Here is a 13,033-nt window from a genome sequence, read left to right as displayed (position 1 = left end):
TGGGCGACTTCTCTGTGATTTGAACATATTTATTGAGCATATTGTAAAGTCTTAGTGAAAGTGAAATTAATATTTAAATGAAAATGACAATGCTCTAAATATTTTGCCCATTTGTCTCCTTTGTTCTGCAGTAAAATTCTGATAACATTTAACCAGGGAGCTGCCAACTGCATGCCTGTGGTTCATTGTATCAGCTGCCCTATGCCTCAAGCCCCTTGTCAATTACCAAAAGAAAGCTCCAGACTAAAGGTTTTTACTGTATTTCAACAATATACAGTATCTATAGGCTAGGTTATATGAGAACATTAAACATAAAAATATAAGTAGATGTATGAATGCTGAATGAATATCAAAACACTTACAGTAGAAGAGATGGAAGAGAGAGAGTGTCTTTAGTGGGTTACAATGTGTTTTTACAATTGTGTTTAAGACAATCCATCACTAGTTTGTTCGCAAAAAAGATCAGTTTCAGAATTCCTGCTAATGTCCATCCATTTCTCTCAGTCAAATGGACTCTGGAGAAGTGACTGATTTTACACTGAACTCAATAATCCATAGTCAGCTCCGCTTAAGTCATGAAGCTGCACTACTGTATGCGTATGTTAACACCATTAAATCACCTCAAATGTCTACGTGATTCAATCTTTTTCACAGCGGACGACAAGTGAATTGAATTTCCCCAAAGTGGCTGTCCATTTCCTGTCTGTGTGACGAGCAGCTTGGTTGCTGGGGAATTCAGATCCTGTCTGCGCTCACTTAGCTTCTGCCGTTATGTTTTGCATAGTTCACGCTCCCACTATTTCAAACAGCACATACGCTGTTATATGACGAAGAAAGTACTACTTCCTTCTTTTCTGCCAACAGAAACCATATTCGTCCCTGTTTTGGGAATGTCATTATTATAGGTGAGCATTTTCAAACATTTTCTCTTTTCGCCCCACCAAACAAATAGTGAAAATAGTTTTTTGGCTACTTTAGAAATGGGGCTATGGTAACATATTTCTTACCACCCCCTATTTCTTCCTGAAAATACGCCTCTCTCTGCCAAACTATGAGTTATATTTTCATATGTATGTAGTCTTTTGTTCTTCTTCTTGTTATTTAGGCATGGATATCTTTTTTTCCATTTCTGTTTGAATAGCAGAGACAGCAACATCCAGCCCCAAATATTTTGCACTGCAGCCAGATGGGGTTCTGGCCTTGTGCGAGCCTGTCAGTGGCACTCTATAGCACAGCGGCTCTTAGTGGCCGTGACTCTATGACCTGCTTTCCTGCTCTGATGCTGAATAGCTGCTGGCGCCTCTCTGCAGCCTGTCTCCTAGATCAGGAGGGAGCCTAAAGAGGAACAAAACAAATGTTTTTCTGTACCATTACTGTTATCTTTGATTATGTTATTATACTTTACATCGTCGTTGTCGGGTGGAAACCTTGTATGTCCAAAACCGTTCGTTTTGTGCTTATCATTTTGAAAATGATCAAAACTAGTGAAAATAGCCCATCTACAAGCACACAATGCCTCGCAATGTGAGCCGTTGTGTCCTTGTAGATCTGCTATTTTCTCCAGTTTTGTGTGACAGTCTCGTAAGATTATGCAGGGCTTTACTTGCGAAAAAAAACATACAAATTTGAAACTTAGAGGTACAAGGTTTCTGCCCAACAGTGACGATATGCTATGTCTGCTAGTTTCATCGGCACTTTGACAACACCCTCCAGGTTAGATGTATACAAATAATAATAGGTGTCTACTTCTGTGTTCCTCAAAAACTTGTTGTATTTCCAGTTCTTTCTCCAGTTTTGCTCAGCGTGATTAAGGGAAAGAAGAGGCAATACAGATATGTTGTTTATCATTAACTTAGAAAACGAGAACCAGCAAACAACTCACGTAGTGCCTCCCCTTCAACAACTTTCCAAATGGAGAGGTGGGCGAGGGAATATGAATGAGTAATTAGTCAAAGAAATTAAACCGGGGAATGACATTCAAGTGTCTGGATACTTGTGTAAATGCACATTGACCTCACTGCGCTGCCTGTATAATAACAGTGATCATTTTGATGATAATAATTCCATTGCTGGTCCCCAAAGTATGAGCTCTATAATCATTTGTTAGTTAAAGCCTTCCACCATGACTGCCGCTGAAGATGGAGTGAGACAGACAGACGGAAGTGCATGCAGGCTGGGGAACACATGATTCCCTTTGACAGACTGGTGCCTGTTTGCTACCTGCCTAATCCCCAGCATTTTAAAATTGTGTTTGGAATAAACTGACTAATGGGAATAGAGTCTCTAGGAGCTAGAGGAATTGAGAGCTCAATTGAGAGCTCTTTAGGATTGATTGGCAGGCCATGTCAGTAAGTCTCTTCCAGTAAGAGGCACCTGCCTCAGCCCTGGTGGAATCCCTGTTCCAAAGTGAGCTGCAAAGGCGTTGTCTTAATTATCCTCCGCCACCGAAAAAAGAAAGGAGGGGGAAACACAATTAACGGTAAGCGTTTAGGGGAGAGAGATTATTTGTTGTGGCCCATACAGTGAAGACCGACACTCAGCAGTCCGAAGAGACAAGCATTTCCATCAGCTTGGGATGGCCAAGCAATCCAATTATAGCAGAGATCTTTCATGTGGTCAGTGCTGGCCAACAGTGTTCATCGTCCAACAATGACATTGCTTTGGTTTTTCACTTAAATCAAGACAAAAGACTGCTTTTCAAACCAAAGACAACATAAAGAGATGCAGAGCTTCTTCTAAAACCATCTGTGGTTGGTGTCAAGAAAGCAGACTAAAAATGTACCATAACACATTTGATTATTCAAAGCATTTTCAAAGGGTTTTGAAATAAAGAATGAATAGTACATTTTCCAGCAATGTGCAAGTGTAACACAACACAGTGGGATCTGTCAAACGATACTGTTCCTTCAGACAGTAGGTACAGTATCGTTCGCCTTCTATCCGTCTACATGGGAGGTTGACCATTCAGGGATGAGCATGGGAATTCTTATTATGACATTGATGGAGTAACAAAAGATATTGGGGGGCGGGGAGTTCTTTCTACACTATGTGGACTCCAGTACGGACCCTCCAGGCTGTGGCAGGACTCAGGAGGGACTGCTGTGTTTCAAAGAGCAGGACTTTACTCTTAGAGAGGCAAACTAAATGAGAGTCTGGGCCGTGGGTCCCCAGGTCAGTTAGCAGGTGGGAATGAGATGGAGCGTAGGGGGAAAACCAGGATGGCAGAGTGGGGACGTCACATCTGGGCTGAATTAGGAAGGTAATACGACGGGGCCTTAAAAGTGTTTGAGGATCTGGGAGGCAGATCTCCTTTCCTAAGGAACAGCAGGTTAGTGTGTCAGCAGGGGGCCCAGATGAGAGTGATTAGAGCTGGCCTTTGAGGAGCAGGTGCCTCTTCTACCTTTGCTGCTTAGTGCTGAATGGACTGTCATTAATCTTACATTGTCATAAGGCATTTAAGCGGATGATATGTTAGGTGCTTGACAATAATTTTTGAGGCAAGTATAGTTAATTTCACATACTGAATTATACCAGTCCGGGGCTGTGTTTGGTTATGGCCAACAAGCCGTGGAATTTGAAAATGAATTCTGCTTCTACACTTCTTTGATGCAAGAAAAGAAAAAGAAAAGTCAAGGGCCTCATTTAATCATTGTAAGTGCATTACCTCACCTAACATTACCTCATGGTCAAACTTGTGAACACATTATTTGAGGATATCACAATATAAAATCCGGTGGCTGGCTGATTTAACATACCCTGACCACTCATGCCAGCTATTAACAGGGACATACATATCATCTCAGTTGGGTGGAAACCTCATATGTACAAAACTGTTACTTTTCAGGATTCAACTTCAAAAATAGCAAAAGTTGCAGATCTACAAGCTTGAGAAGCTTGTAGGTCTGCTACTTTTGTGTGACACAGTAGTATGATGCAGGGGGGCGTTAATTCACGAAAAAACACAAAAAGTGCAAATATGGAGATAAGAGGTTTCTGCCCGACAGCAATGATATACTATACCAATGAAATTCTTTAAGAAGCCAAAAATAACAACAGACTCCTTAATAGTCTCATAATTTCATCTTATTCACTGTCTCACTTTTCTCCCCTCCCTGCTCCCTGGGACAGACACATTTGAGAATCGATTCAGCACTACATTAAGTAATCTGGAAACAGGCATTACTGTCACTACCGGCAGAATGGATTAGTTAGGGCACAATGTATGCAATAGATGACTGCCCATGCTACTGTAGTTTTGCCCTTGGTTACAAAATTGATGTGTGTGTTATGATGTGGAAGATCTTGTGTTCACATTACCATTTGCATGCCATTTCATAGCATGTTCATAGTATTTTGTAATGACTATCTTTTGAAGCAGAGTTAGTGGTGAGGCTATACAGAAAGTGATACAGGGGGCGGCAGTGGCTCCTCTCCGGGGTAGAGTGGCCGGTAGATCGAGCAGCCGGATGGAGTTCCCAGTTCAATCAAGGTTCCCAGTTCAATCCCAGCTCCCCCAGAGTTTGTGTCGAAGTGTCCTTGAGCAAGACGCTGGACCTCTAATTGCACCCGATGTGCTGGTTGGTGCCTTGCATGGTTTCCTCCGCCATCTGTGTATGAATGTGTGTGTGAATGGATGAATGTAATGCACAATCTATGTAAAGCCCTTTGGAATAAAGCGCCATATAAATGCACCATTTACCATTTAGATTGTCATGTACCGTATCTACTACAGTGTGGGAGTTTGATAAAAGGCACAAATTGGTAATACTTTACCACTCTTTAACACCACTTCATGGTCGCATGCATTTATACATGCACATTTAAACACATTCAGATGTCTTAATTAAGACTTTTAATAGAAAGAACTGCATGATCTGTGGAGCTCTGTTGGCTCCACTGATTGGTTGGTTGGTCTTTGACCTAAGCCAAAGGACATGGAGATGGAGAACTTGTATAAATAATAAATATACTTTTCAGATGTAACTTTCCTAAAGCCTTTCAGGAGTTACAACACAAACAGCGTATGTATCAAGAAAAGGCCTTCAAATTGAATTAGTTTTTTATTAAGGCTGGGACTTTAACTGATTAATTGCGATTAATTAATTACAGAAAATTATCACCATTAAAAAAATTAACGCATTTTAATCGCACTTAGTTTTTGCACCACAGAACCTTCAATTTTGGGCATACCGATCATAGCGATGCACCAACCAAGAAGAGACAACAAACTCAAAGGGAGAAGTAGCCGATCAGAGCGCTTTGCTTGGCCCAGTGGATTTGAAATTTAGATTTAAAAAACTCACTTGTTGATTCACTCGTACAACAAAATGTGTTTTACTTGAAAAAAAAAATGATTCTAAGGGCAAATATGGATGTGCGATTAAAATGCGATTAATTGCGATTAATTAATCACAGAGCCTGTAATTAATTAGATTAAAAATTTTAACCCTAGTTTTTATTTATTTTTATATTCTGGTTTATTTTTCAATATAAAACAGATCCAGCAGAGAACTTGATGCAAAGATTGAAATGAAGTTAAGAATTGCCTGTTACAGCCAATTAGCCTGATTTCAGACTCAGCTGACACTCGAGTCTGACATTGTGCCCCGTCTGAACGATTGCGACGCACGGTGATCGTGACACACCGTGATCGCAACGCACATTCGCGGCGTGTGTGTGTGTGTGTGTGTGTGTGTGTCTGTCTGTGCCAGTGAGGCAGTGACTGCTTCCACACAGAACTGCGACCAGAAACATGTAATCAACAATAACAGCTTGGTGAAATCAGTGCACACTGTTTGTGTGTGTGTGTGTGTGTGTGTGTGTGTGTGTGTGTGTGTGTGTGTGTGTGTGTGTGTGTGTGTGTGTGTGTGTATGTGTGTGTGTGTGTGTGTGTGTGTGTGTGTGTGTGTGTGCGTGCCTGCCTAGTGTGTGAACTTCCTGAAATGTTATCGTTTCAACTGCTGCGCGGATTGGATATTCGTTAGACCTACCCCCACCCCCTGCGCTCATTGGAGAAGCCGCAATTTTGGATCGGGAAACTGGCGATTCATTTACTCAACTCCAGACGCGTCTAGTCTATGTCCAAGCGTGTCTAGGAAGGGAGCGCTCGTTTTATGGTTAGATGTCACAGTTATTGTCCACGACGCTCAGTTATAATTGTCCACGACATTGCAAGCGGCGCGAAGGCCAGCGGACCTTGGTCCTGCTCTTCGCGCCCGAGCGCCGCAGGCGCGAGTGCCCGCGAAGAGCGGGCCAGGGCACCGGCCGCGCGAGTTACGAAGCCGTGGTGAATGCAATCGTTATATTTATGCTCAGGCCGTAAGGCCTGGGTAATCCCACGATAAACGCCACGATAACCTCCTAACGCATTCTATTCACCTCCTCTGCGCGGTCCAAGTGACTACAATGGAGCGCTCCCTACCTCCGGTTCAGCCAATCACAGGGGGCTCGGCGGGGACCGGAACTTGGACAAGCTTGCGTATCAGCCAGACGCACTCCAGACCAGAGAAACAGTTCACTCTGAGAGTGGGCGGGGTCTATGTGCTGGAACCTGGCTAGCATTTGATGTCAAATGGGTTTAATAATTTTCAAGAGCATGCAAAAAGCTTATTTTTTCCACCCAGAGATTAGGCAGTATTTTTTTAATTGTATTTGAAAGATTATATGTAATTTGTAACAAGATACTTTCAGAACTTGGATTTTCTGTATTTTTATTTTATGTTATTGTGTCATTTGTTTTGGTCTCAAATTGGCATATTTTGAATATTATAATATTACTATCCTTATATACAATTTAGAAGTTAGCCACTCCCTGAGAAGTTAATCACGCCCTGTGTACTGTATCCCGCTGCTACACTGCAGCTATGTTAGCACAGACCCACGGCCCAATTCCCAAAACCATTTAACCAACAGCACAATCATACCTCTCGCTTTTGGACCGTCGCTATTTATTGTCTCTTTATGCATTCTTTTACCTTCTTTGCCCCACTTTTCTGCCTCAGCCGCGAACGGTGCTACGTCACATATCATTCTTCCTGAAAGGTCTGTCCTTCTTCCTGAGACGACAATCACTTATCCTTTACAGCCTCTCCTTCTTCCGTGTCTCTCAAGTAAACGTCCCTGACGTATGCGGATGCGACGTGCCTTTGCGCAAGTGGAACCTATACTTCTCTGCCGGAGCCGCCGCTACGTCACTGACTCCACCTTTGCCTTCAGAACCCATGTCGCCTCTCGCGACAGAGTTTTTCCCGGTGAACCTAAGCGCAACTGTGGGGGCTTGGGAGTGTGGGGAACACGCACCACTGACTACTATTGCTGATGATGGAGAGCTTATATAGCTTAGCCTTTGTATTGAAAATGAGAGGCACTCTTGCCGATTTATTAAGAGTCGAGACTCGTCGCCAATTGCAAGATATTTAAAAGTTATTTGGGGCCATGATGATGATGATATCCTTTTCTTCCCACAACTAGACTAAGGATTTATGTGCGAACACTAGGATTCGCCCATATTCTAGTAAAAATACAATCCATTATTATTCAGTTCATATCACCTTGCCTCAACTAGTAATCCTAGTAAAAGCCTTGTGGAAATGTCCTTATGCATTAAAGATTTCCTTATGCACAAAAGTTTACTTTTGTGATAGCTACATTATACTGCATATAACCCAAAAATGGTCAGACAAGCCTAATATTTGATTATTTGAGATGCTATGTGTCAGTATCCTGGTCAGTATCCTGGTATCAGTGCACTTTCCCCGAGTCTCCAAGTATGCGTTGCCCTGCGTTACTTCGTAACGGGGCAACATGTATCAGGTAATACTATCCAAAGTCTTCCGTGTGCAGGGTACATGTCAGTGGAGACAGAGTTGGATGGCTCTTTGTTGACAAAAGATGATAAAGGTTTTACTTCCTCAGTGTAGAAACCGCTCATGTTCATTGGATCCGGGCATTTTATGCGACTATACACTTGTAAGACACCTCAGGGTGACATGCGACCTTGCCCTTTATCTGGCCAGTGATGTATATGGTTACTCATATATGGAAACCCCTGCATGATAGTCAACAATGTTATGTCAAAACATGCCCATATATGGGCATTGCCAAATATGGGCATTCCCAGATATGTCCTTAATATTGATAACATAATATCCTTAATAATGTCCTTAATATTGATAATATAGGAATCTCCATATATGGGCATAAAACGTGTGTTAATTAATAAAGCCAAGCAGGGCCTTGGCGAGTCAGGGCCTGGGATTAATGCCTGGGGATTCTAACAGGGCATCATCTGGGAATGCCCATACTGTATTTGGACATTTTATTTATTTTATCCTTTATTAATATACATCCATATACATATATGGACTTAATATTAAAGTTTTCGGCCTGGGATTGATGTCATCAGAAATCTCCATATATGGGCATAAAAGGGATTTTGTTTCTGGGAATGACCATATAACGAAATGTTATGTTATTTTATCCTTTATTATTAATAATAATATGCATACAATATATTTTATGCCCATCCATCTGGCCATTGATATTTATCAATGACATCACGGATCTTCATATACAGGTATGGGCATAAAAGGGATACCCATATGGACTGTCACTGTGATATCACCTGTGATGTCACAGTGACAGTATGGATATCCAGGGTTTGATCTTTGATGAGGTGATGTCACATGACATCACTTCCTGTACTGACTGAAAGATGGAAGGACGGACAAGCTACGACATTTCTCATGGTATACTGCGACCGAAGAACAGTCTACGCATTACAAGTTAAGTTATGCCATAAACAGTTGTGGTGCAACACAAGTTAGTAACTCAGTAGTTACAAAGTTACTAAGCCTCTAGTAAGGACTTTACTCCCTAACTTAGGACAGAACTTACGCAACCTGGTACAGGTCAGTATCCTGGTGTCAGTGTCCTGGTCAGTATCCTAGTGTCAGTGTCCTGGTCAGTATCCTAGTGTCAGTGTCCTGGTCAGTATCCTAGTGTCAGTATCCTGGTCAGTATCCTAGTGTCAGTGTCCTGGTCAGTATCCTAGTGTCAGTGTCCTGGTCAGTATCCTGGTCAGTATCCTGATGTCAGTATCCTGGTGTCAGTATCCTAGTGTCAGTATCCTGGTGTCAGTATCCTAGTGTCAGTATCCTGGTCAGTATCCTGGTCAGTATCCACCTGGTCAGTATCCTGGTGTCAGTATCCTGGTGTCAGTATCCTGGTGTCAGTATCCTGGTCAGTATCCTGGTCAGTATCCTGGTGTCAATATCCTGGTGTCAGTATCCTGGTGTCAGTACCCTGGTCAGTATCCTCCTGGTGTCAGTATCCTGATGTCAGTGTCCTGGTCAGTATCCTGGTGTTAGTTTATTTGTTTACTTGTTTAGATCCCCATGGTGACTGCCTCAGGCACTGACTATCGGCATGGGGTCAAACAGTACAGCACAATATAATAAATACAAATACAGCGCAATTAAAAAAATGACAAACAAAAATTAAATGTTCACATTCACACACAAAGACAAAAACAATGATCCTAAATAACTAAAAAGTAATTCATTATTTCATACAGAAGGACGGTCTGCCTTGGGCCTGTCGCACCTCCAATGGTGCCCATGGTGAACTATGCATGGCACGATGGCAGGGGGCGTCATCTTCCCTGAGTCAGGCCTAAACCTGACCGCATACCAAAAGATAAATGATATATCATTTCCTGGTCAGTATTCTAGTCAGTATCCTGTAATCAGTATACAGGTGTTAGTAGACTGGCCAATATCCTGGTCAGTATCTGTGAAGTGCAGGCATAGAGGCAGCTCTGTGTAGGATTGTGCATTTAGACTCATGCCATAGTTCTTGTCTAGTTTTGGACGATAACAAGGTCACTCTGGCCTGTACTCTCACACACAGTGGTAAACATTTTTGGCTGCCTGCTCCAAACTCCATGACTAATCGTCATCAGTTTTAAAAATCTAAATAGTAAATACGTATTTGAATCTCAGACCAGCGTATTGTGATAAAGAATGTTGGCCCAGTATTTCTTTTTTTGCCTCTCTGTTTCCGATTCAGAAACAGATGAGGGTAAAGAGATACATCTAGGCTTCGAGAAATAAAATAAATAACTACATAAGAGGGAGTAAACACGTAGTAATGTACAATACAGTGATTATAAACCAGTAAGACGCCCTAAGGGTGAGAAGCGACCTAAGGGCGAGGTTGCGCACATGCGTGTGTGCACATGGCTGCTTTGGCATGTATTGTTTGTATACCCTTCTGCTGAGCTGGCAGAGTCATTACTGTGATGTCAGATGTAGAGGTATTGACCAGCTCCATATTTGGAGATCTAGGTGATGATCCAGTCGTCCCCCTTTATGGATATCCAGGGTTTGATGAGGTCAGTGTCGTGATCTTCATAGATGGAGATCCAGGTGATGATAGTCAGCAGTTTTGATTTGCAAATGTCTTGGCCATATAGCGTCCATATATGGGCATTGCCAAATATGGGTATTCCCAAATATGGGCATTCCCAGATATGCGCTTAATATTGATGACATCGGAAAACTGACTCACGGACGGACAGGATCTGCCGGGTTTCATAGTAAACTGCGACATACGGTCGCAATAACAATAAGATACCAAAAAGCAAAAGAGATTTTAGGGTCTTGCCTTCCCTCTGCACTTGGGCTGCCCAGGATTTCTATGGTGTATGAGCCATTAACAGGTATACATATTTAAGGGCTCTTTAAAGCAACAACAATGACTGCAAACCATCCAGAAAGCATGTTGAAATCTCTCAGCTGTGCTCCGCCATCCTCAGAGCACACAGCGCGTTCATACGTCACAGGACGGAGCTGTGGGTGGGTGTAGTGCAGTCCAGTAATGATTTACAAATAACAATAAACGGAAAGAATGAACAAATCAATAAATCAGTAGATCTCTGGATATTTGCGAGGCGAACCTTATTTCTTTATTTATCCGGGGTGTTTTATTTGTTTTCGGCTCTCCGAGGCAGGGAGCAGGAATCCCAAATTATCCAGGGGGTTAGGGGGCGCGGCGCCCCCGAGCCCCTAGCCCCATAGCGGAGGTAACGTATTCAATGGCCTGGGGCGAGTGGAGGAGAGAAGCAGCCCTGCTGCATACTGATGGCAGCGAGAGGAGCCAGTAATTGGAGCTGCAGTGGAGAGGGGAGAGGAGGGCAAGCACTGGGAGATGATGGCTTTGTTTTCCCTCTGCCTGTCTGTGCCGTTCAGACTCCTCCCCCACACCTCTCCCTCTGCCTCACACTCACTTAGTAGAGATATGGCGGAATTGAATAGAGATACTTGCTAATTGGTCTCTTGCTGCTTGCTTAAAGATCCATAGACATTCTTTTTTTTATTTGCCTATTGAAACTAATAAACTATGTCCCTATTCGCGCGCGTGTGCGCGTGTGAGTGCATGTGTGTGTGTGTGTGTGTGTGTGTGTGTGTGTGTGTGTGTGTGTGTGTGCGTGCGTGCGCATGTGTGTGTGTGTGTGTGTGTGTGTGTGTGTGTGTGTGTGGTAATTGAAGGATTACATGAAGCACAGCATTGTTCTAACAGATGCATGGTACAGTGGCAGGTGTGAAGGACTGCTATTGAAGTTATTAATTAGTTTCAAGAAGAAAGAAATGTCCATGAGAATGAATGGAAAAGCCCTTCACAAAAAAGAAAAAAAATGTCCTTGAAAAACACGGTATGGTTAAAATGACATATCGAAGCTTGACTAGATCATTTTCTGCTTTATTTCGATCACTCTGCGTTAAATGTGTGCATCCATGAAAGGCAATTTGAAGCTCAATGCGGCCTGAAAGGATGTAAATTGGTAAATATAATTTTAATCAGACCACATCTCCGTTAATTAAGAAAATTACTCTGACAAACTGTCTGAAGCTGATATGAGAGCTCAAGCCAACATGGCAATCAGGCCTGTTCCTTATGGTGCAGCCAGACAGCTCCCTCATGTGGGTATGGGGACATTGTGCTGTGTACAGTACATCTCTATCAAATCAGCCATGCAGAAGGCAGCCTGGGAGTGAATCTGTACTGCACGGGTACTGGCGTGGCGTCCACACAACTTGGCATGGAGAAGGTCCACTCTAGGACTCTAGCACATTATCTCCACAGTGTCCTCTGTTGACACAGATAAGCGATGTGAAATATCCTGGCCAGTGGCCTGAGAGGATTGGAGGAGGGAAGAAGGAGGTTGTGGTGGTGGCATGTCAAAGTCACTGCTGTCAGCCAGCCTGGCCTCAACAGGTTGAAGCCAGAGCCTGCGGGTCACTGGGAGGACGTGAGCAAGTGGAGCTTTCATTTCCTGTCAGAGAGAGGAGCGCGGAGAGGACTCCGTGGCGGGCTAATTGGGCCCCGGTGGGCGACACTGTGTTGTAGTAAATAAAACAAATGCACTTGTAGTGTCTCCGCAAACTGGACTCTTTAAACCCTCATCACAGAGAAAAACGGTTCCGATGAAACAGCCCTTCTAATTACTTTGGTACAGGGTTGTTATTTTCTCTCTGCCTTGCTGTAATTTAGCCTCTTTTTTCTCCCCCTCCACCATGCATTTATGTTTTTTAATCAGAAAAGAGAGCGTGCATTGCCTGAGAGCATAAGGACCTTGTAGAAAGCGAGTAATTAGCTGCTCTGGTTAATGGACCTAGCTCTCCGCTCCTATGCTATGAGGCTCTCTGGTGTCACACTCTGACAGAACCTGGAGGAGGTTGGTGGAAGCTGTGCCCTGCAGGTCATGCTGCCCATGTGGGCTGCAGTCTCCTCGCTGGGCTGTGCTTTTTCAGCGGCCCTCCCCGCGTATCTCAACCGCACTAGTCGGCGCTGGGAAACCTTTCCCTTACATGATGATCATATGGATTGACCCTCGCTCATTAATCAGATCTGCTGCCCATGACCCTCTGACCGATCGGTGTGATCTGCGTCACACTTGTATCGAGGTTACTCAGTGAACAACTACACCAATCAAGGTTGCATACATACAGGAGGGGCTGGCCAGTGGTTCAGT

Source organism: Nannobrachium achirus (assembly GCF_963921795.1).
Source record: "Nannobrachium achirus genome assembly, chromosome: 11".
NCBI lineage: Eukaryota > Metazoa > Chordata > Actinopteri > Myctophiformes > Myctophidae > Nannobrachium > Nannobrachium achirus.
This window is presented reverse-complemented; position numbering follows the sequence as displayed.